Source organism: Triturus cristatus, chromosome 4_2 (assembly GCF_964204655.1).
Source record: "Triturus cristatus chromosome 4_2, aTriCri1.1, whole genome shotgun sequence".
NCBI lineage: Eukaryota > Metazoa > Chordata > Amphibia > Caudata > Salamandridae > Triturus > Triturus cristatus.
In genome coordinates, this window is record NC_140586.1 from 423,557,024 (window position 1) to 423,582,881 (window position 25,858).

The window sequence follows — 25,858 nt, forward strand, 5'->3', positions numbered from 1 at the left end:
AATAACCTCTGTTCAGTCCCTTGGTAGCTTGGCACGAGCAGTCAGGCTTATCTCAGAGGCAATGTGTAAAGCATTTGCACATAACCAACAGTAATACAGTGAAAACACTACAAAAAGACAATACACCAGTTGTAGAGAAATAATTAATATTTATCTGTGCAAACAAGTCCAAAACAATACAAGACCAACACACAGTAATCAAACAGATGTGCTTTGCGAGAATAACTTTATAATGCAGTTCCATGAAGCCGGTAGCTCCGTCCGGTGCTACCGCAGTGCTGAAAACAACAGAATCCAACAGTTCCAGCGCACCGCGTTGGTGCAGACCAGCGTTAGTGTCAGCAGACTTGTAAACAGTACCTTTTGGTTCCGGCCAACCACGTTGGTGTGGGCCGGTCATGGCAACCCTCGCGTTGCGATGTGAAACGTAGAGTGTGGCGTGCGTTGCCCTGAACTCACGGTGCAGGCAACGGCTCAGTGACAGCCATTTTGTGGCGTAGGTGAGACCAGGGCTACGGTGCGGAGTGATCCGGTGCTCTTGACGGTGCTGACAGGTCATGGTGCAAGCAACAGTGCAGGTTGATGGGAGCTGGCGTCATAGGGCCCTGACTGCGGTGTGGGATGGGAGGGTACGTCGTGTGACTTATGAGCAGTTCCTGAAACCACAGTGCGGTCACGGGTGTCGGTGAAGGCATGTATATCTTGGGCGTGAGTGAACAAATAATCAATTTGAGACTGACTACCATGCGCCCCAGACTGAAACGTGTAATGCGTGTGGTGACGGTGAAGCTACCTCCATATATCAACCACCCCCAGGGCATTGGTGAAGTCCTGAATTTGCGAGCCTTGTGTCGGGTCTGCTCGGGGTGGAAGTCGGTCACGTGAGCCATCCATAGTCAAGTTAAAGTCGCCCCCTAATATTAATGCTCCCATGGGCAGGTCTAATAGCAATGCCCCCACATCGTGTATTGTCAGTTGCTGTAGTCCGGGTGGGGCATACACGGAGACTACGTTAATGACACGCCCTTCCCATGTGCCAGTGACTGCTGAGCATCTGCCCTGAACGTCTGTCCAGGTGTTATGAACCATATAGGGGCAGCCTTTGCGAAGGAGGACCCCCACCCCCCTAGAGCCTGTGGTAAATTCAGCCATCGAGCCAGTCCCAAGCATCCTCTGGCCTAGTGAAGAACCACAGTTTGCCGTTTGATTCCACTCGAAGTTTTGCCGGGAACAACATAGTGTATTTGATCTCCTGTCGCTGAGGGCCCGTTTTACTTCCAGGAAACTGCGATGCTGTTTATGAACCCTCAGTGTAAAATCTTGAAAGAATGTGACTTTGCTATTTTCACAGTTCAGTGGGGGGGCCGCCCTCGCTGTCTACAGGATAACATCACGGTCACGAATATTGAACACTCGGGCCAGGAGTGGCCGAGGGGGTGCACCTGGTTTCGGTCGACCCCCCGGCACGCGATAAGCTCTTTTAATGGAAAAACATTTAGGCAGGCCCGTGGTTCAAGGTGCTTGAGGACTAGCTCTTCCACGAACAGATCAGCGGCCTGTCTCTCTGCGCGCTCTGGTATGCCAAGAATGCGGATATTGTTGCGCCGCATTCTGCCTTTGTATTTGTCCAGTTGTAGAGCCATTGCTTCATGAGATGTGCGCAGTTCGGTCACCTGTTTTTTAAGAAGGGTGGTATCAGTGACAAGTTCCGTGGTGGTGTTCTCCACTGTGCTCACACGCTCCACCATTCTCCTCATATCTTCACGAATCAGAGCCACCTCCGTTGCCACTGTGTCTATCCGGGTCTCGAGGGAGGTCCGTACCATCGTGATAGCCTCGAGTATGTCTTTGTTCGTGGGTTCAGAGGCCTCGCTATGGGCCGCAGCCTCCCCCGTTCATCTCCCTGATGCTTTTGCCATGCAAATTTTTCCAATTTGGCCTGCGTCGCTGTGCGTCTGCTGCGTCCTGTCGCCGTGCTTTCTCTGCCCCAGTGGCAGCAACACAGAGTAGGGATGCGACCATTACTCACCGCCGCCTGCAGTGGACCCTTCCACTCGGCCTGTCGGTTTTGGCGAGTGTCACCCCTGTCCACCAGTCAATATCGCCACCACGTGGTGCCCACAGCAGCGCAAAGGGCCCCACGATGTCCAGCACTGCACAATCTTTAAGCGACCTAAATAGTGGTAGTGAAACCTGGGCCAGATGATACCCCCATATTGCTGGTCTGCTAGATTTCCCCCGCTATCTGTTCCCAGAACAGGGCCTCACCAAATGGCTTCTTGGCGGAAGGTCCAGGCAATCCAGCACTCAAGAGGATATAATATGGAGTGGCCCTTCCCGGACTGTCCTGGTTTTCTCTGTGCAGGCCACTCCTGTCTCGCGCACTCCGTGGGCCCCACTTGAGGGGGGGAAGCAATGGTCGCCTGCCGACTGGAGCGGGATCAGGGTACCCCTGGGTGCAGCCGGTTATTCCCACTGTGGCTGGCAGCACAGCACAGATCACGCTGCTCCTCCAGCGTCCACTCTGCGCACTCCGCTGGGGCACTCGCACCAGTTAGGCAGTAGTCGCCCCTCCGGACCTCGGGACCCATACACAAAGTCAGGGGGGCAAGCAAAGCACAGAGCGCCCCAATGTCAAGGGCCACAGACCAGGATGCCGCGCTGCAAGATCCCCGGCCCATGGAGTCAAGATGGCGGATCAGGGAGTTGGCTTCAGCCGATGCCGAACCCACTCTGTATGCTCCGCACCCACCAACCTGCAGAGTCACACCTCTTGGGGTCTGTTTGTCGCAGCTGCACTCCGGTCGCAGGCGCCGCTCGCCAATCAAATGCAGTTCCAACTAGGGCCCAGGCCAGAGCCGTGGCGTTGCGTGAAGTCTCTCAGCCGAGGAGCTACACTCCTCCTCAGCGCGCTCACAGTGGTCGGAACGCTCAACAGCCCTCGCCTCACCCGGACTCCACGAACCGCTCTCAAACTGCATCCATAGAGCACCAGCCAGCTGGGATCGTCCCCCCGAAGAGTGAGTGCGGCCGGGAATGATGCAATAAAACTGATAATTCAGGAGTGGCGCCATGGAGCGCGCCTACCGTGCGGCCATTCCCGTCGGCAGTTGGCCACGCCCCCATATTGAGGCTTTTGTCTGCTTTGACACTCCCCAAGAAATTGGCAATAGTGAAGTGTAGCGCCCACCGGAAGGTCACTGAAGATATAGGTAGAGGAAATGCTTTTGCGGATCAGACAACTAAGGAAATGGCCCGGACAAAAATTAAAAGAATGTTTGTAGCCGGTCCAGCTAGGTGGGTCACTGAGGTTGTCATGTTTGAAAATACCCTTGAAAATGTTGGAAGAGATACAAAGTGAAGCCCCAACAGAGGAATTAGTGGTGTGGCAGGAAAGTATAGCATAGTTGAATGACGAAGGATGTTGGATTGATAAATCAGTGAAGCAGAGATGGATGTTGCCAGATGCATATGTTCTTCCTCTGATTACTATGGCCCATGGTCCAGCTCATACTAGTGCTAAAGGCATCTGTAAATTGTTAAATCCTGTATGGCAGAATGACAATATCTCTAAGACAGCTGCACATTTAGTGAAGTACTAAATGGTATGCATGATGCATAATCCTGGAAAGGGTACCCCTACACAGCCTGGTAATTTCGCACCACCCACCTTCCCTTTTGAAGTCCTTTAAATGGACTACAGTGAGTTAGAGAGATGTAATAATTTAAAGTATGTTCTAGTGGTTGTATGCGCATTCAGAAAATGGGTTGAGGCTTACCCCACTAAAGACAATTACGACTGCAAAGGTACTCCTGAAGGAGTTCTTTCATCGTTTCGGCTTGCCCCAAGTTATCTGGAGGGACAATGGAAGTCATTTTAATGCAAAAGTGATTCAATTGATTTGTGAGGGTCTTCATGTTAAGCAAAAATTCCATGCTGCCAATCATCCTCAATGGTACTCTCAAACTGAAATTGGCAAAGATACAGGAGACAACAGGGTTGAAGTGGCCAGATGCTTTGCCGTTGGCTTTTTTGTCAACAAGAACGACAGCAGATTCTAGAACAGGATTGTCACCGTACAAGGTTATGTTTGGTTATGTTTGGGCACCCGTCAAATGTCTGGGGTGTCCCACACCCTCGTTGGTTTTCTGAAATTGAGTACCCTATGTTACTTGATTATCTTGGTCAGTTAACAGAAAGTTTACATTCTATTCACCAACAGGTTCGGGAGTCCCTGCCTTCTACACCAGAGGGAAACTCCGGAATTTACAGCGAAAGAAAAGTTTGGACCTGCGGTGGAAGGGGCCTGAACAGGTCCTATTGATGACGCACACCACAGTGAAAGTTACTGGCCATAAGAACTTGGTTCATGCAACCCACTGTCGTAGGGTTCCTTTGCCCTTACCCTACGACCAGTGGATCAAGGACAGCATTGGGAACTCCGAGTGGGAACAGGTGCCTCGGTTTGTCCCATTCAGTGATGCCCAACTGACGTGGACGCAGATGGATAAGGAAAATGACAACGTGTTGAATGTGGCTGTTCCTCCGGAAATACGAGCCATCCAAGAGCCATTCTTCACTGATCCGACAGTGCCTAGGGCTACCAAGTACAATTTGCACCCTCGGCTGAGCTAAATTGCATCTAAGTAGAAAAAAGTTTAGGGATGGACTGTGTGAGATAGGTTGTACTGAGTTATGGTACCAATGGAGATTATTGAGCTTGGTGAAGGATTTCTGCTTACTTTAGTGAAGTTGTTTGAACATTAGATAGGGAAGACCCAAGTATTCCAGAGAAGTATACCATCGTGATCGACGTGAGATACGAGCTTAGGACAGAGCAAGCTCTACCGCCGGTGCTCAAGAGTGCCAACGTATTGATAAACAATAGGAGCCTGTACCAGTGAGGCCCATACAGACACTGGGAACTTGTATACTCCCTTTACATTTTACCCCCTTTTAATCATTTAGTATGCATCCCTTTGGTAGGTTGGTTGCTGAGGAAGAGCAGCCAGTGATTCTTGTTGCCCAGCATTGGGAGAAGGTGGGTTGGTATATGCTGTCTACTAATTAAAGGGGGCTCCTTCTACCAGGCCACACGACCCTTATGATGTATGAGGTCAAAGATAACCTTATTGAAAGCTATCCTAGTGGTAACTATGGAGAGCAGCCTTCAGGCTTAATCTTGAAGTAATGTAAAACAGATTGTTTTACCAGAATATCACCTCCTAAATGACTAAATGAAAGGAGAACCACACAGTGTTGATATAAAAATATGTATTTATTAATATAACACTCTCTAATGGTCTCCATACAAGACTAGGGCAGAAAAGCCCACATTGCTGAATCAATAGAACATTCGTAAATAGCACAATACACAGCGGGATCCAGGGAGAGACCGCACCATATACTAAACAAATTGTATAACAACAATGACTTCAATAGACACAGTGCCTAGAGCATGTAGAATCGCTGGAACTCCAGGAAACCACCCAGTGGAGTGACATAGGGAGCCCACGGAGGACGGGTGCTGTGAGGAAACACAGACGCGTGCTCCGTACAACTCTATGGGAAAGTCGCAGTTGGAAATTTACAAGTTAAGGACCTCAAGCAAACCCTTTGGAACTTAGGAGGTTCTAAGGCCAACCCACCAGTGAGTACTGAATTACCTGTGTTACCTATCCCAGAGGAGACGGGTGCATAGGGGTCAAGTGGTGTCGGAAACCATCATCGTTTTCAATGGAGAGCTGCAAAGAAGTCCTGCTGCCAGGAGGGCGAAGAACGTCTGGTGGAATCCAAGCCTGGATTCTAGGTGAGAAGAACCTGAAAGCAGAGAGGACAGAGTCTGGGTCACTCCAGGTGACCATGGGCTCGGTAATCGAATGCCCACCGATGTTGAGTGCTTAGGAGTGAAGAAGGGTTGCTTGACTCTGCAGCCACGGGGATCAAGAGACATCAAGAATGAGCAAAGTCCGGAGGTGAGCTGTACCACAAAGGATGTCGAGAGCTGAGGGGCCGATGCCTGGCTGGAGCACCAACAAGCCTTGGCAAATGCAACCCATGCAGTCATAGGAAACAGGTTACAATGAGGACCTGCAAGGTCCAGGGGACTCTCCAAGCAATGGAGAGTCAGGGCACGTCTGGAGCAACCAGGTAAGCCCAACAATTAACAAGGTGACCCTCGCCAGGGCCCACAGGCCAAGGGACCAGCGATCGCGAGGTGACCTCAAGCAAATTTGCAAAGCACCAGCCCACAGGACACTCGTGGAGTGGAGGACAGAAATCTTAAGTGCAAATACTGCTCAGGGTGAGGACTACATGGAGTCCAATGCACAAGCTCGGGAATCATCACTAAGCATATGCAACTGCAAATGTACACAGTGCACAGGGGTTCGAGTTGCACGGTCCCCACGAGGGATACTCGTCTCAGAATCACTGAGAGGGCAGATCGACATCAGGGACCTTTGGGATCCCACCTCTTGTGTTGCTAAAATCTTCAGAGTCCTCAGGAGCTCGGGTGAAGCAAACCGGTCAGATGCATCTAGGTGCCTGCTTTTGCAGGGGAGTAACTCCTATACTCCAAGTGAGATTCTTCAGTCATCCAGCGTCGTGCCGGCAGTCGAAGTACTTGATTTCTTCTTAGCAGAATCTTGTCCAGGTAAAATCTAAAGTCCTGTAGCCAGGTAACCCATTTTATACCCATTGAAAGGTGTTGGAAAGATTATGTGGACCCTCCTAGGGGAGGGGCAGGACAGAGGGGTGGCTACACCCATGTCCTTCGTCCAGTTTCGTGCCAGAGCAGGAGCAAATGGCTCCCAGAACAGGTTTGAGCTGGACTATGTACAGGGACACCAAATGTGCCCCCAGTGCAGACTTTCTGGCACTCTCAGAGTGCACTTACTCAGCCCCAATACACTAAATCCTGTCTGGGAGGTGGTTACACCTCCATGTGACAGAATGCCTATTGTCATGCCTTCCTCTGCGCAAGCTTGGCTCAGCAGCAGGAGAGCAGCATCGTGTCTGTGGCTGGCAGCATCCATTTTGTGCTGTCTAGGTCAAGAAAGCTGGTACCGGGTATACCGGTGACCCACATATGTCCCTTTGGAAGGGTGGAATCATACTTCCCATGCCAGTTACTGGCATGGAGGTATGATTCGAAGGTGTTTGACACCAAACACAACATGTTTCTAAGCAGCCATTTTAAAAGTTAGCATTTATCGCAAGGCTATAATGCACTTAAACATATATGTCTGGCTGCATCACAGACAACCCCGGAGAATGGTCTCAGAAGGCTGCAGAGAAACCCTGCTTATGCAGGGGCACCCTCTCACGTAAAACCCAGCACTCTGCCTTCAGGATTGTTAAGGCCTGCCATAGGGGTGACTGATAGGTATTTAAGTGTAGTGATCTAAATAGATATAGTGAACCTATATCTTAAGTAAGTGGTGCAAGCACCAGCTTACACAGTCTGCTGTAGCAGGCTGGTCGTGTCAATATGGATGGCCTCTCAGGGGTGGCATAATACATGCTTCAGCCCATGGGAGACCTCTGTGGTACCTATGCCCTGGGTACATGTTGTACCATATACTAGGGACTGATAAGGGTACCCCAGAATCCAATATGGAGTGTACCTAAAGTACAGGCATATCAATTTACAGGAGAAAGCAGATAAACTGGGGTCCTGAATAGCAGGATCCCAGTCAGATTAGGCCAAAAACAGTGTGACATCAGCAAAAAGTTGGGGTAACCATAAGAAGCAGATACTACTTTCCTACACAACCCCCCCAAAGGTAAGGACATTAAACTAACCTTGACCAGTTGAGTCTTCATGTTCTAACTGGAAATATCTGGAAAGTCCATCTGCATTGGCATGGACACTCGCAGGTCTATGTTCTACTGTATAGTCCATCCCCTGTAGGGAAATGGACCACCTCAAAAGTTTGGGGTTTTCACCCTTCATCCATTAGCCATAAGACGGGCTTATGGTCTGTCTGAACAATGAAGTGAGTGCCAAACAAGTATGACCTCAACTTCTTCAGAGCCCAAACCACAGCAAAAGCTTCCCTCTCAATAGCTGACCAACGTTTCTTTCGGGGGGTCAGCCTTCTGGTAATAAAAGCTACTGGCTGATCCTGACCCTCTTCATTCAGTTGTGATAGCACAGCCCCTACCCCCAACTCAGATGCATCAGTTTGAACAATGAATTGTTTGGAATAGTCAGGACTTTGCAGAATGGGAGCAGTGCATATGGCCTGCTTCAGGTCATCAAATGCCTTTTGACAGCTAACTGTCCACTGAACTTTCTTAGGCATTCTTTTGGAAGTTAGATCATTCAAAGGAGTCACTATGAAGCCATAACCTTTGACAAACCTCCTTTAGTACCCAGTCAGGCCCAAGAAAGCTCTGACCTGAGTCTGAGTGGTTGGAGCAACCCAATCCATGATGGTTTGGACTTTGCTCTGCAATGGTTGAATCTGTCCTCCACCTACAAGGTGGCCTAGGTATACAACCTTACTCTGCCCTATCTGGCAGTTGGTGGCCTTGATAGTGAGGCATTCCTTCTGCAGGGCCTCCAAACATTTCTCAGGTGGACAATGTGATCCTCCCAGGTGGAACTAAAGACAGCAATATCATCTAGATAAGCTGCACTACAGGCGTCCAGACCTGTGAGAACTTTATTCACCTACATTGAAATGTGGCAGGTGCATTCTTCAGATCAAAAGGCATCACCACAAATTGGTAATGCCCACTATGGGTTGAGAATGCTCCTTTTGGTTTTGCTTCTTCGGCTAATCTGATTTGCCAGTAACCAGCTGTCAGGTCAAATGTATTTAGAACTTGGCTGAGGCCAAAGTATCAACTAGTTCATCTGCCCTTGGAATTGGATGAGCATCAGGCCTAGTGACTGCATTGAGTTCCCTGTAGTCAACGCAGAACCTCATCTCTCTCTTACCACGCTGGGTGTGCGGTTTTGGTACTAAGACTACTGGACTAGCCCAAGGGCTATCTGAGGGCTCAATCACTCCCAGTTCCAATATTTTCTGGACTTCAGTCCTGATACAGTCCCTGACATGATCAGGTTGCCTGTTAATCTTATTTTTAACAGGCAGGCTGTCATCTGTGTCCACCTCATGTGTGCACCAGGTAGTCTAACTTGGAGTCAGTGAAAACATATGTCTGTACTGATTGAGGACGTTCCTACAATCAGTCTGTTGCTGTTCAGTGAGGCTGCCTGCCAAGGCTACTCCATCAACTGAACCATCATCAGGGTTCTGTCAGAGGAGATCAGAGGGTGGATCACTCTCTTCCTCCTATCCCTCATCAGTAGCCATCAGCAAGTGTATATCTGCCCTGTCCACATATGGCTTGAGCCTGTTCATATGGAGCACCCTGTGGGGGCTCCTTGAGTTCCAAGGGTCCACCAGGTAGGTAACCTCTCCCTTTTGCTCAAGAATGGTATGGGGCCCACTCCACTTGTCTTGGAGAGCTGCTGGGGTCACAGGCTCCAACACCCATACCTTCTGTCCTGGCTGGTATACAGTCAAAACAGTCTTTTGGTCATGCCAGGTCTTTTGCAATTCCTGGCTAGCCTCAAGGTTTTTGGTTGCCTTCTTCATGTACTCAGCCATCTGGGAGCGGCGACCAAGTACATAGTCCACTATGTCCTGTTTAGGTGGTTTGCGAGGTAACTCCCATCCCTCCTTAACCAAACATAAGGGACCCCTAACTGGATATCCAAACAGAAGTTCAAAAGGGCTGTAACCAACCCCCTTCTGAGGAACCTCTCTTTAGGCAAAGAGAAGGCAGGGCAAGAGGGTGTCCCATCTGCGCCTAAGCTTTTCAGGGAGACCTTTAATAATGCCCGTGAGGGTTTTGTTGAATCTCTCAACTAACCCATTGCATTGTGGGTGATAGGGTGTGGTGAATTTGTAATTCACTCCATACTCCTTCCACATAGCAGTCAGATAACCAGACATAAAGTTTACATCTCTGTCTGATAGTGCCTCCTTAGGGAAACCCACTCTGGAAAATACTTCCAGGAGAGCTCTAGCCCCAGCAGGACCTGTGGTAGCCCTAAGGGGAATTGCCTCTGGATACCTAGTGGCATGGTCCACCACCACTAGTATAAATATGTGCCCAGATGCAGTTGGAGGATCTATGGGACCAACAATGTAAATCCCAACCCTCTCAAAGGGAACCCCCACCACAGGTAGTGGTATCAGGGGGGCCTTTGTAGCACCACCTGCCTTACCACTGGCTTGGCAAGTGATACAGGAGTGACAAAACTCCTTTGTGTCTTCTGACATGTGCGGCCATTGAAAATGAGGGACACGCCTGTCCCAGGTCTTACTTTGGCTTAAGTGTCCTGCTAATGGGATATCATGTACCAATCTTAATAGGAATCCTCTAAACTTCAGAGGTATAACCAACCTCCTGGTAGCACGAGGCTTGGGGTCGATACCCTCTGAATACAGAAGTCCTTCCTCCTTGTAGATCCAATGGGATCCACTGGCACTCCCAGCAGCCTCAGCAGCAGCTTGCTGTCTGAGGGGTTCAAGAGAGGGGCAGCTCTACTGCTCCTGGCTCAGATCTGGCCTGGAAGGGCCCCCTGTCCCCAAGAATGCAACCTGGTCAGGTTCAAGCTCCTCTGAGACAGTTCCTTCACAGGGACTGAGATCATCTCCCTCAAGAGACTGATTCTCACTCTGAGGCAGGGGGGAAGACACTGCCTTACCCCTTCTGCTCCTTCTCTTGGAAGGTACCTGGTCCATATTTTCAGGATTCAGGGCCTGTATAGTGGAAGACATTTTTGCCTGTGACCTAGTCATGGCACACACATCTGCAGGACTTCCCAGCATTTCTGCATGTGTCCCGAGCTCCACTTCAGCCCAAGCTGAAGTTTCCAAATCATTGCCCAATAAGCATTCTACAGGGAGGTCTGGGCTAACCACAACTTTCTTAGGGCCAGTTACCCTTCCCCAGGTGAAATTCACAACTGCCAAGGAATGGTCCATCCTGACATTGCATTGGTCACTTGGTACATCTCACCAAGTATGATCTGTTCAGGGTCCACAAGATCTTTTGTCACCATTGACACTGGCACCTGTGTCCCTGTATGCCATGGCCTATTTACCATTGATCAAAGGCTGTTGTCTGTACTTGCCCAGAATACTGGGGCTGACAAATAAGGAGGCAATATCCATGCCTCCATCACAGACCAAAATAGTCTGAGTTGGAATTCTAACTAGGCCAGAATCCATCTCAGATCCCAAGGTTAACCCTACTATACTCATTAGATAACTTTATTTCGGTCGATGACCATAAAAGCACAGATAAAATATGTATATACAAAATAAAACATAAATAATTATGGACACAGGATAAAAAGTTATTAAACAGGCGTTATCCAAAGATGAAATAATGTACAATTTTTGATAAAAGGCAATCAGCTGCGTAGTCAATTGGTCAGGGCAGACCTCCTACGCCACATACCATGTAAAAAACGAGAAACAGAGAACACAATCGGGGGTGAAGTATCGTAGCGTAAGATCCGACAGGCTTGGGCACATTGTTTTACACCCAAATTTCTACACAATGGCACAAGCCAAGATCTGCGTATTTCCTTATATGCGGGACAAAAGAATAAGATATGGGCCAAATCTTCTTTAGCTTCATTACAGCCAGGGCAAACCCCCTCGCTTCTCCCCACCCATTTACAGGTCAGTTCCCCGATTGGGAGGCAGCCATACCTCAGCTGGACATATAACTTTTTTGCCATAGGGGGCTGGATCAGATCTAGAAACTCCTCCCGGCTAGGTACCAATTTTACTTGGAAATATTCCGCAGTCAACCTATCTATGGCCTGTGAACGATATAACAGAGCTAGGTTATGCTGCCTAAATAGGGCTAGCAATTCCATTCTCTGAACCGCTATCCAACTTTCCCCAGGAGTCTCCCATAGTTGGGGCAGGCCTATCTGGTGTACTACAGCCTTAATATGGGATAACCAGGGAATATTTTTGCTCTTCAGTTGGTCCCAAATTGCTGTAAATTCAGTTCTGTAGTCGTCGAGCTCGGGCACAGTCCATAATCTCCTCCAATATAGGAGAGGTCGGCTTGATAAAAGTTCAGAGATAGGCTCTAAATCTAAGTCTAGTCTCAAAGGTATAAGTGGCGTACTCTGGGGAAGCCCTAACAAATTTCTGGCAAATGTGTGTTCGACCTTGGAAAGGGTCGATACACGAGTATGGCCCCAAAGTTCAGCGCCATATATAGCGGCTGGTCTGGCTTGGGCCCTGTACATTTCAAGACCAGGAGAGACTGGTTTGAATTGTGTTTTCCTATGGAACTTGTTAATACCACCCGTTGTCTGTGCGAGCCTCAGGGCAGATTTGGCTACCTGGGGGCCCCAGCTGAAATCTTCAGTCAGGGTGACACCAGATATACAAAGGTTCTGACCCTTTCAAGCGGGATGCCATTCAAAAGTGGACAAGGACGGGTGCGCTTCGGGGTCCGAAGATCATATACTTCGTCTTCTCTAGGTTGATCTCGAGTCCCCTCGAGGCGCAGAATGTTACAAAGCCGTCCAGTACCCTCTGGATGCCTGTTGATGTTCGCGACAGTAATAGTGTATCATCCGCGAACATCAAAGCAGGCACCCTTCCAGATGACAACCGGGGAACATCACTATTTTCAACAGCATCCAGCTCGCCCACCAAGCCATTTATATAGAGGCTAAAAAGCGTGGGAGCCAGGGCACAGCCCTGGCGAACACCTCTAGTGACTGGGAAACGGGCCGATAGTTCTCCATTCTTCCCACAGCGTACCTGGGCGTAGTTCCCTTTATGAAAACACTTCAGAACTTCAAGTAAGTATGGTGGAAGTTTTAACTCTTCCAGAACCCTCCATAGGTTTTCCCTGGGCACAAGATCGAAAGCGGCCCGTAGATCTACGAAAACCAGGTATAGGCTACCGCCCTCCAAACTTACAGTCTTCCAAAACAGGACCTGTAGCCTAAAAAGTTGGTCGAGAGTCGAGATCCCAGCTCTAAACCCAGCCTGAAGGGTAGTTATTATTTTGTTCTCTTCAGCCCACCCAAGTATTCTGTCCAGAATAATCCGGCCCATAAGTTTCTGCGTAGTATCCAGAAGGCTTATCGGCCTATAGTTTGAGGGAGCTAAGGGACAACCTTTTTTGAATATAGGAACAATTTCGGCCCCAGCCCAGGTGTCTGGGATACTAGTTCCCAGCAAAACTGCATTAAACAGTACCGCTAGGTAGGGTGCCCAGATTTTGGGCTGGGAGCGAAAGAGGTCGCCTGGCACTTTGTCTAAACCAGGTGCTTTATTAGGGGGCTGCCTGGCGATAGCATACTCTACTTCCTTAGTTGTGATCCTGTCAACACTTACAAGAGCTGACCGGGCCCTAGTGCCTGGGAGGTCTATCTGGTCCCCCCCGTCCATAGAGCCCCTTGTTCTGGGCTCATACAGGGCCTCTGCGTCCAGTGTGGTACAGAATCGGCCGTCTAGTTGGGCTACCCTATCCTCCTCAGGCAACGGCAAGGTTGCCTCCGAGGAAGAACTATACAGTGTGGCAAAGTGTGCTTCCCACACTGACGGAGCGATATTTGGCAAAAACGGTTCCCCGCTATCTCTTTTGGTACAATTCACTAATGACCAAAAAAGCTTAGCGTCCTTTGCCACTAAGGCTTCCCTAAGTTTTTCCCACATCTCCTCTTCCCATTCCAACCTACACCTGCATAATTTATCCTTATATGCCTTCCTTAGAGCCTTAATGTTCGATTTATCTTTTTGCTTAATTGCTATTAGGAGGTCTTTTTTTAATGTCCTACAGTCACTGCTATACCAGGGATGATTTTTCGATGCGTGCCTCTTGGCTCTAGTTTCAGGGTAAAATACATCTCCTAGAGCCGTGACTAACTGTTTGTGTATGTTCAACACTTGGGCATACCCATTTCCGTCAGCCATCTGAGCTAAAAAGGGGATCACTGTTTGATAGATATTTGCAAGCTGTAAGGGTGACTTGGCCAGGTGGGACCATTTCACCCTCCTTCTGTTATTAGTTAGCACGAGGGGGGGTGTTGCCAAAATTGGCTTGGTCTCACTAGTTTTTAGCCCGAAAGACCCTGGTTTCAAAGTTAGGATCAGTGCATTATGGTCACTGTCCCGCCTTTTTTCTATTCTAAAGTCCTTCAGCTTGCCCCAGTTTTTAGCCTCTACCATTACATAATCAATGATGGACAGTCTGTTAGTTCGATTAAATGTTCCACTAGCTGGGCGGTCAGAATCCATTCTCCCATTGCATGCCCGGAAGGACATTGCAAGGGAGAAGGATTTAATTTGCAATGCCAGAGGTGTCCAGGCTCTTATAGGAATAGTATCAGGGGCTGGAATGTGCCATAGCTCATCTACTTCGTCCTGATCACCCAGCTCAACTCCAGCCAGCGGTTCAAACTGGCAGTTAAAGTCCCCACCAATAACTATGTCGGTAGAAGGATCAAGCCCTGCAACAAATAAGCCCAGATCACTAAATACAGTTGATTCTTTGCCATTTTTAATTGGTCTCGAGTAAACATTTATTAATGCCACTGGGGGATTACTTGGGGATTTTAATAGAACACACTGGATATCCAGGGATTTTGTAGGTATTTGTGTAGCCTGGATTCCTAGATGCGTGGCTATCCATATTGATAGTCCACCAGAAGGACGGCCTCTGCCTGTAGATGATGCCAAGATGTCATAAGTGGCAAAGGTCGGGCTGGCACTATTTTCCACTGCCCAGGTCTCTTGCATTAGGCAGATATCAAATTTTGCCATAAATGCGGCCCACTCTGGGGAAGACAGTTTATTTTGTAGGCCAGCTATGTTCCATGAGACCAGTTTTACGCAGCTTCGCATCGAATCATTAGAGTCCTCAGTGGCCCAAGTAAGTGCATTATTTACCCTTCCCTTAGGTAAGTGGTCAGATGGTAAATTGGCTATAAGATCCATTGATGGAATTTCCCCCTCTATGGTCCTTGCCCGGCTAGGGGCCTCATTGATAATATGCTGATTTAGCTTTTCATCCGTTCTGAGTCAGTCTACCTCCTCCAATACACTGAATCTATTCCAGTGTGATTGTATCGGGAAGAAGGGTGGGCGAATATGCCTACTTTCCCTATATAGGCTTCTATTATCCGGGATGTAGGGTGGAGGATTATGCCCCCTATTTATAAACCTAACTGTAGGCCAGCGTGGTTCCAGGGTGGGAGTAGGGTAGAAGTATGAAAGGTCTAGTATAGATATTTGGGTGTTTTGCCTATAAGTATCGGTGCTACATATATGTTGGACGGTAGTGGCATCCCTAAAATTTAAAATTATCACGTCCCCAGCTACAGTCTTTGGATTCCTCCCGATCCATCCCACTCTTCTAGCCAAAAGAATTTCACCTGAAGTATTTCCTGGTAAAGGTCTATTTACCGTGAGCCATTGAATACACTTGTTTTTCAACTCGTCCTCCCTTTCTCTTTTCCCCTCACTTAGGGGTGGTACACCCACAAGTGCCACAACAAATGGTTGTGCTTCGGGGGGTAAGTTTACCGTTGGCAACTGGTGGGAGCTAATTCTCGGTATCATGTTATTTTTCATAGGTGTATTGTTTTTAGGCCCCTGGCCGCTTCCCTTCGTCTTGGTTGCAGCTTTATCGGTTGCACTTGGCAAATTAGCTGAAGGTTGGCTACTCTTACTCTGGGAACCAATGCTGGGCAAGGCTTGGAGTGAGGTGGAAGTTAATCTTTGAATATCTGCGATTGGTCCCGTATCAACATTCTGTGTTGAGAGATTGCTAGTTCCAACTATTAAATTACAAGGGGCATTACATGATTGAGCTTCCATGAAGAGGGACCCCTTAGCTACCTCAGTTTTCCCTCCACCTCTGGTGTTCACCGCCGAGATAAGTTTATCAAGTTTTGACACCAGGGGCTTGAGTTGTGTGGTTATTATTCTCTCTAGGGACGTTTGCAAGTCTGACACCATGTTAGCAACCCAGCATGGGATCCCTGGCATAAGTTCATATGTGTTATCAGATGGGGTCACCAAATCATGGTTTGCATAGGTATTTTTGCTTGATTTGGTTGAGGTATTTTTTTTCTTATTTCTGGGGCCGGATTTGCCTACGTCCAGCTTTTTCTCTACAACAACGGGAGGAGTCAAGGAAGTGGGTCTACTGTAAGAATCTTTAGTATGTTCTGCAGGCAACTGACTGCAGGGCAGGTCTATATAAGATGAAGTCATGCATAAGCTGACCTCCAAAGCCTCGGTCATGGTGGTTGAAGTGTCTCTTTCCTGCACTGGAATACTTAAAGATGGTGTAATAGAGAGCCGTCTCTCTGTATTCTCAATGGCGCTTGCTACAACACCAATAGTCTGCTGTAGCATTTTATCTATAGCAGTCAAAGAGGGTAAGGGTTGGGATTCTACCGTTGGTAATTTAGTATGGGACCGTGTGACTGGAGTTTTAGTTTTAGCTTTATTACCCCGTTTCATCATTTTGAGGGTTCGAGTACACTATGAACACAATACAATATAATGGGGTAGCTAACACAATCGAAGAACAAGCAAGATAATATCATCAACAGAAATGAGTTAACTCTACACCTTTCATGAATACCACTAATATGCGATAAGCAGGGAATATAGCTAAATCGCGTAATATACAGTATTTAGTATACTCCGATGACAGTCACTCAGGTAGGAACAATACTAACCCAATAGCGAAACTCAAAAGGTATAGCCCAGCCCGGCCTCCTCCGGCCCCGGACGGCCACAGACGGTCCCGCCCTTGTCCCGGGCTTCTCCCGGCGCTGCCCGCGCGCGTACCCGCGTCGCGGGGAACGAGCTGTCTATTTGAACTCCTTCTGGCGGGAAGTCGGGTCTGGCGGTGGCGGCTTCCTGCCGCTAAGGCTTATGATATTCGTGGTTCCTCCCACGCTGCAGCCGCGCTGATGACAAGAGTTGCGGTGGCAGGATGGGTCCTTCAGCCGAACACAGAGCCCAGAACTATTGCAGAGGATGACAACAGGGCAAGGTAAGGCTGGGTCCGAGTAGATAGTACTCTCCGTGGAACAAATGAACAAACGAAACGCCCGGTCTGCCGAGAACGAGCTGCCTATTTGAACTCCTTCTGGCGGGAAGTCGGGTCTGGCGGTGGCGGCTTCCTGCCGCTAAGGCTTATGGTATTCGTGGTTCCTCCCACGCTGCAGCCGCGCTGATGACAAGAGTTGCGGTGGCAGGATGGGTCCTTCAGCCGGACACAGAGCCCAGAACTATTGCAGAGGATGACAACAGGGCAAGGTAAGGCTTGGTCCGAGTAGATAGCACTCTGCGTGGAACAAATCAACAAACGAAACGCCCGCTCTGCCGAGAACGAGCTGCCTATTTGAACTCCTTCTGGCGGGAAGTCAGGTCTGGCGGTGGCGGCTTCCTGCCGCTAAGGCTTATGATATTCGTGGTTCCTCCCACGCTGCAGCCGCGCTGATGACAAGAGTTGCGGTGGCAGGATGGGTCCTTCAGCCGGACACAGAGCCCAGAACTATTGCAGAGGATGACAACAGGGCAAGGTAAGGCTGGGTCCGAGTAGATAGCACTCTCCGTGGAACAAATGAACAAACGAAACGCCCGCTCTGCCGAGAACGAGCTGCCTATTTGAACTCCTTCTGGCGGGAAGTCGGGTCTGGCGGTGGCTGCTTCCTGCCGCTAAGGCTTATGGTATTCGTGGTTTCTCCCATGCTGCAGCCGCGCTGATGACAAGAGTTGCGGTGGCAGGATGGGTCCTTCAGCCGGACACAGAGCCCAGAACTATTGCAGAGGATGACAACAGGGCAAGGTAAGGCTGGGTCCGAGTAGATAGCACTCTCCGTGGAACAAATGAACAAACGAAACGCCCGCTCTGCCGAGAACGAGCTGCCTATTTGAACTCCTTCTGGCGGGAAGTCGGGTCTGGCGGTGGCGGCTTCCTGCCGCTAAGGCTTATGGTATTCGTGGTTCCTCCCACGCTGCAGCCGTGCTGATGACAAGAGTTGCGGTGGCAGGATGGGTCCTTCAGCCGGACACAGAGCCCAGAACTATTGCAGAGGATGACAACAGGGCAAGGTAAGGCTGGGTCCGAGTAGATAGCACTCTCTGTGGAACAAATGAACAAACGAAACGCCCGCTCTGCCGAGAACGAGCTGCCTATTTGAACTCCTTCTGGCGGGAAGTCGGGTCTGGCGGTGGTGGCTTCCTGCCGCTAAGGCTTATGGTATTTGTGGTTCCTCCCACGCTGCAGCCGCGCTGATGACAAGAGTTGCGGTGGCAGGATGGGTCCTTCAGCCGGACACAGAGCCCAGAACTATTGCAGAGGATGACAACAGGGCAAGGTAAGGCTGGGTCCGAGTAGATAGCACTCTCCGTGGAACAAATGAACAAACGAAACGCCCTACTATACCCTTGTTCTGTACTCCACCTCTTGGAACTGAGCTAGGGGGAACAGTTGCCTTAGGGGCAGTGGTGGCTGGAGTAGATTCCTTGGCCCTTGGACAACTGGCATCTTTTGTCCAATGTGTCTTCTCTCTACAGATATGACACCAAGGTTTCGTTTTGCCTTTTCCTTTGTTAGACAGTGACTCTCCCCAGATGCAGTTTTTTCCAGCCTTTGTGAAGACTTCTGGTCTTTACCCTTCTCCCCACCCTTATCTGAGGTTTTAGCATCTTGCTTTTTTTGGCCACCACCTTGATTCTAAGTTTTCTGCTTCACCCTGGTTCTGACCCATTTGTCTGCCTTCTTTCCCAATTCTTGGGGAGAGGTCACATCAGAATCAACCAAGTACTGATGCAACAACTGATTTTGGCAATTATTAAGGACATGCTCCCTCATAATTAAATTGTACAATCCTTTGAAATCACACACCTTACAGTCAAGTAACCAGCCTCCCAGAGCCTTAGTAGCACAATGTACAAAGTCAACCCAGACCAGAGTCTATGCCTTCTGGGTGTCTCTGAACTTAATCCTGTACTGTTCAGTGGTTAAGCCAAACCTATCAATGAGAGCACTCTTTAAGACAGTAATTGTCAGCATCATCTTGTCTAACAGTGAGGATCTTATCTCTACCTTTGTCAGCAAAGAAGAGCCACAAGATAGCTGCCCATTGCTCTTGAGGGACCCTCTGTACCTTACAGTCCCTTTCTAGTGCAATTATCCATTTGTGGATGTCATCCCGACTCTGATAGGGAGGGACTATCTTGTTCAGGTTCTTATGATCATGAGAATATTCTCTAGCTCTAGGGACACTGTTGCAGCCACCATGGGACTCTACTCCCAACCTTCTTGTTGCTCTTTGGAGCTCTAGGGATTCTCTGTCTAGGGCCACTTGCTCTTTCTTGAGTCTGAGCTTGACTCTCTCAAGCTCCAGAAATTGGCACTGCTCATCATAAGAGGATTCCCTCTTGTTTGATATGGAAATCCCTACAGAAGTTCCTGAGTGATTGGACTCCACAGAGGGAGTTCTGGATCTCCTAGGTAAACTCTGTACTCTTCCTGGTGGAGTAAAGAGAGGGCCACTGGGGCCTTCTCCCCTACCTGAAGAAAGATCTTGATTGTCCAGGTTAGAATCATCTTGATTCTCCTGGTCAGGGTTTGATTCCAGGTCAAAGAAGGTTTCACTTCCTGCCCTTTCCTCATTCCCTGCTCCACCCACTCTGTCTACCTCATCAGACCCTGGGGTCTTTCTAAGGTCATTTAAGAGCAAAATCTCAATGAGATGTTGGGTATTTGCTGTTCTTCCTGTCATCAACTTCCTAGGTGCACACATGACTCTCAATTCTGGAAATGAGATGCCATTGTATCTATTTGGCAGAGAGCCACTGGCTTCTCCTTGAAAAGACATACTAGTGTTATGTGGTGTAGGCACCTATCTAACCTAGTGGGGACTAAACTCTCTTGAGTTGGAGAAAGGGTGTGCTAAACCCTTGGCTTGCCCAACTCCAAGTACAGTAGAACTTACTTAATTCTAATCTTGATTGTATTATATGTACCTAATACTCAGTGGTTTTCAGTTAATCATTCAATGAGATTTATCTGGTAAAACAATAGCAAGCTTGAATCCCAACCACTGCACACCAATGTGAGAAGGTGGGTTGGTATATGCTGTCCACTAATTAAAGTGGCCACCTTGTACCAGGCCACACGACCCTCATGATGTATGAGGTCAAAGATAACCTTTATTGAAAGCTATCCTAGTGGTAGCTATGGAGAGCAGCCATCTGGCTTAATCTTGAAGGAATGCAAAGCAGCTTGTTTTACCAGAATATCACTTCCTAAAGGAACCACCCAGAGGAGTGACACAGGGGGCCCACGGAGGATGGGTGCAGTGAGGAAACACAGACGCGTGCTCCGTACAACTCTATGGGAAAGTAGCGGTTGGAAATTTACAAGTTAAGGACACTTCTAAGAGGACTTTGAGCAAACCCTTTGGAACTTAGGAGGTTCTAAGGCCAACCCAGCAGTGAGTACCGAAGTACCCGTGTTACCTATCCCAGAGGAGCTGGTTGCATAGGGGTCAAGTGGTGTCGGAAACCTTCGTCGTTTTCAATGGAGAGCTGCAAAGAAGTCCTGCTGCCAGGAGGACGAAGAATGTCTGGTTGAATCCAAGCCTGGATTCGAGGTGATAAGAATCTGAAAGCAGAGGGGATAGAGTCTGGGTCACTTCAGGTGACCAGGGGCTCGGTAGTCGAATTGCCCACCGATGTCGAGTGCTTCAGGAGTGAAAAAGGGTTGCTTGACTCTGCAACCACGGGGACCAGGAGATGTCGAGGATGACCAAAGTCCGGAGGTGAGCTTTCCCACAAAGGATGTCGAGAGCAGAGGGGTCGATGTCTGGCTGAAGCACCAACAAGCCTTGGCAAATGAAACCCATGCGGTCAGAGGAAACAGGTTACAGTGAGGACCTGCAAGGTCCAGGGGACTCTCCAAGCAATGGAGAGTCAGGGTACATCTGGAGCAACCAGGTAAGCCCAAGAATTAACAAGGGGACCCTCGCCAGGACCCACAGGCAAATGGACCAGGGATTGCGAGGAGACCTTAGGCAAGTTTGCAAAGTACAGCCCACAGGACACTTGAGTGGAGGCTAGAAATCTTCAGTGCAAATACTGCTCGGAGTCAGGACTACATGGAGTCTAATGCACAAGCTTGGGAATCATCACTAAGTATATGCTACTGCAAATGTATGCGGTGCACAGGGGTTTGGGTTGCACGGTCCCCGCAAGGGATACTGGTCTCAGAATCGCTGAAAGGGCAGAGCAACCTCAGGGACCTTCCAGAACCCACCTCCTGTTTTGCTGAAATCTTCAGAGTCCTCAGGAGCTTGGGAGAAGCAAACCGGTCAGATGCGTCAAGGTGCCTGCTTTTGCAGGGGCGTAACTCCTATACTCCAAGGGAAATTCTTCAGTCATCCAGCATCGTGCCGGCAGTTGAAGTACTTGGTTTCTCCTTAGAGGAATCTTGTCCAGGTAAAATCTAAAGTCCTGTAGCCAGGTAACCCACTTTATACCCATGGGAAGGGGTTGGAAAGATTCTGTAGACCCTCCCGGGGGAGGGGAGGACAGATGGGTGGCTACACCCATGTCCTTTGTCCAGTTGGCTCCCAGAACTGGTTTGAGCTGGACTATGCACAGGGACACCAAATGTGTCCCCAGTGCAGACTTTCTGGCACTCTCAGAGTGCACCCACCCAGCCCCAATACACTAAATCCTATCTGGGAGGTGGTTACACCTCCCTGTGACAGGATGCCTATTGTCATGCCTTCCTCTGCATATGCTTGACTCAGCAGCAGGAGAGCAGAATCGTGTCTGTGGCTGGCAGTATCCATTTTGTGCTGCCCAGGTCGAGAAAGCTGGTTCCGGGTATACCGGTGACCCACATATGTCCCTTTGGAAGGGTGGAATCATACCTCCCACGCCAGTTACTGGCATGGAGGTATGACACCAAACATGATATGTTTTTAAGCAGCCGTTTTAAAGTTAGCATGTACCGCGAGGTTATAATGCACTTAAACATAGATGTCTGGCTGCATCACAGACAACCCCGGATAATGGTCTCCGAAGGCTGAAGAGGGGCTCTGCTCATGCAGGGGACCCTCTCACGTAAAACCCAGCACCCTGCCTTCAGGATTGTTAAGCCCTGCCATAGGGGTGACTGATAGTTATTTAAGTGTAGTGATTTAAATAGATATAGTGAACCTATATTTAAGTAAGTGGCGCAAGCACCAGCTTACACAGTCTGCTGTAGCAGGCTGGTCATGTCAATTTGGATGGGCTCTCAGGGGTGGCATGATACATGCTTCAGCCCATGGGAGGCCTCTGGGGTACCTATGCCCAGGGTACATGGTGTACCATATACTAGGGACTGATAAGGGTACCCCAGAATCCAAGCTGGAGTGTACCTAAAGTACAGGCATATCAATTTACAGGAGAAAGCAGATAGACTGGGGACCTGGATAGCAAGATCCCAGTCAGATTAGGCCAAAAACAGTGTGACATCAGCAAAAAGTGGGGGTAACCATACGAAGCAGATACTACTTTCCTACAAGCATAATGTGATATGGACCCGCCAAAAGAAAGTTATGTGTGCTGCTCTTGTAGTTTTATTGCTAATAATATTGTGTGGGGTGTCATGGGTATTGGAAAATGATCAGGATGTGATTTTACGTACCAAGGTTAAAATTATTTCCCCACCAAGAAAGAAAAGGACCGCCCGAGTAATGTGTTTCTAGATACACAGAAGAGATTTTTATGAGAAGGGACCGTTTGGTACGCCACAGAGTCTGTCACTAGTTTATGGACTGCGTACTCGTTATGTCTGGTGAACTATACCTATACTCGTCTAGAGCAATTTACTGAATTGAAAGGAGTTTTTGGTTTTGGTTATCTAGGTCCTTGTTTCTATCATAGAAAGCCGCAGGGGATGGGTTATCCGGGGTGTGATAACAATACATACTGTGATAATTTCTACATGGGAGAACAGAATGTTACATTGGTGGGTTGGCATTACAAGGAATTGATAGTTACCGGAGAGGCTGGTTATTATCCTGCTTGTTGCCCCATTGTAAATAGTACAGACACTTCTCTGTATATCAATTGTTCTGGAATAGTGCTGTACAAAAATACAATGCCCCTGGTGAATGACAAAGATACGAGTATGTTCAGAATGAACACCAGATATGCCGCAGTAGACTACGAAGGACCGTTTTATGCCCATCGGGGTTTTATTTTTTGTCCAAGGGTACGTATTGTAATGTTCATCATGGTACCGATGATGTCGCCCTTAGGATGGTGTTGCCTTTGGGTGTGCACTGTAAATATGCAAAGCCTAATGTTTGTTGGGTTAAGAGGACTCTGACCAAAGAATTCTGTGAGGGAGTGACTGATATAGAGGTCAATAACTATAGTAATGGGATCACCTTTGGATACATCCTTTCTTCTGTTTGGGTGGTACCTCTATGGCCCGGGGTGAGAAAGCTAGAGAATATTTTGGGTGCAAATTACATATTTTATCTAACACTACCGTGGCTGCTTTACGCGACATCACTACTCAGTTGGAGAGTATGTGAATATATTCTGAACAACTAGATAGGCAGTGGATTTTATTCTAGCCAAGAGTGAGGGTCTATGTGTGGCAAGAGTGAGGGTCTATGTGTGGTAGTCAGAGATCAGTGTGTAGTCTGGATTAAAAATATGGAAAAGTACATTAATAAACACATATTGGATACCCTACCGAATGTCAAGGGAATGGAAAGTGGAAATTGGAGTTGGTCTCTTTTTGGTGGCTGAGGTTGAATTCTTGAAAAGGTGATTTACCTAATTGTAGTATTGGTGCTTTGTTGTGTCCTCATTCAGTGCCTCCCCTTTTGTTGCTCTTATTGCACCACCCTCCTCACTTCTAAGAGGAAAATATCAGTTCATGATACCAGTGCCACAATTATGGTGCAGAAAGAGATAGATGACCTAATGCAGATAGATGAGGGCATTTTCGAGACTTCTTCCCTCCACACATTCTCCCTTCCTGATACTTAGAATATGGAATATTCAAAGCAGTTATACTCATAGTCTTTTATTTTCCTGATTTTCTATTTTTCTTGTTGCTGTCAGAAAATGTTTTAGCTCATGCTAAAAGGAGGGTCGGTTAAAATAGAAATGTTTCTGTTTGCACATTATCCTATGTAAGTTAGCATTCGCTGCACCATTTTCTGTTTAGACGCCGTTTTAAATCATGATCGAAACTAATCCTTTGCTATTTCTGAGAAAAGGCCTCTACTAGGTTTCATTTCTCCCAGGTTGGGTTCTTGCTTCACTAATGAATAGACTGTTCTTATTAGTGCATACCTTTCTCACTAGACAGAAGCCTTCTCCCACTTGTCTGGTGACGGGCCCGACTGGAGTAACCTTGGACTCTTCACCTTCATGTAGATATGAGCACTGAGATTGCTTTGCTCTTGTATTCCATTGCTTTACAGCACCTGCCTGGAATATTCCGCCAAGGGCGTGTCCTAGCCCAGTTACGAAATGTACCTAATGTATCTTTATGCTTGTCAATTTCAGTCCCTCTGCAGCACTCCTAATGACTGGGCAGACTGGGCTCCACTCTGAGTGTACCTGAATAAACAGAAATTGGTTTGTATTCTCTACTGTCTGACCGACTCTTCATTTGGTTTAAAAGGTTGAGAGGTGGTCATTTAGTGACCCGAGTGACCCAAAGTGGGCCACTTCCTTCATCATGCAACACTTTGAGTCCGCCTTCACTAATTAGCTAGTGCCATGATGCATGCTGAGATTTCAGAGCTTTCAAGTTTGTGGGCTCTCTTCCTAAATTAAGCATTTTCATTATTCAGGAATATGAGGTCCTGTATTTATAGTTGAATAAATACAACTACAAGTGCCAGAATGCAACGATAAAAGCCTAAACTGGGTGAGCTACTTGTAAGCACGAGTCTTGGGAAACTGTGAGATCCATGCGTTTTATGTCCAAATTTAGGATTAGCAATGAAACTACAAGTATCAGAATGCAATATTTTGTCAGTTAAAAAGCACCACTAGCTCAAGGTGTCTCATTGTGATATGGGGCTAGTTGACAATGTGTGAAATAATCAGACATCAAATGATCTTGAACAATTATGCAGTGCAGAAAGCGATTTTGTATTTCTATACTATGTTTTTGAGACAGAATTATATTATGTTTACTTAATTTGTAATAAATCCATACTTACTGACCCTGAGCTTTACTGTGTGACCAATTGAGTTGCACTGCAAATGTAAATTGGAATTAGTCGTAACTCTTTTATTTCTCAGGCATCCAAGAAAGGTATTTCACAGGGGAAAAGAAAGAGGGCCTGACCCCAATTCATTAACAAAATGGTAGAAGTGGATAGTTTAGGTCTTGAGATAGGGAGTTGGGGGTCTTTATATGAGAACAGTTAAAGTCCCAGCCTCAGTTTAGTCCCAATCCAGAGTCCATGTTTCGATTTGGAGGATTGGTGGAGTTCCAGTTGGTGGTGGCGAATTAGTAGCTGTGGAGGAGTGAGTATTAATAGGATTGTGTGCATGTTCTCCACTTAGCTTGTGGTATTGTCATAGTTATGTAATGTTTGGTAGAGATTTTGTGAGTGTTGTGTGAATGGGCTGTTTGATACGGAGAGGTTGAATTTGTTCAGAGGTCCTATGTGGCCTAAGATCCCGGGATGGTATTAACGTGTAAAAAAAAATTGTATTGCAATTGTCTGCTCAGAATTTGTGGGGTCTGTCGTGAAACGTTGTCACCAGCCCAACTGAGATA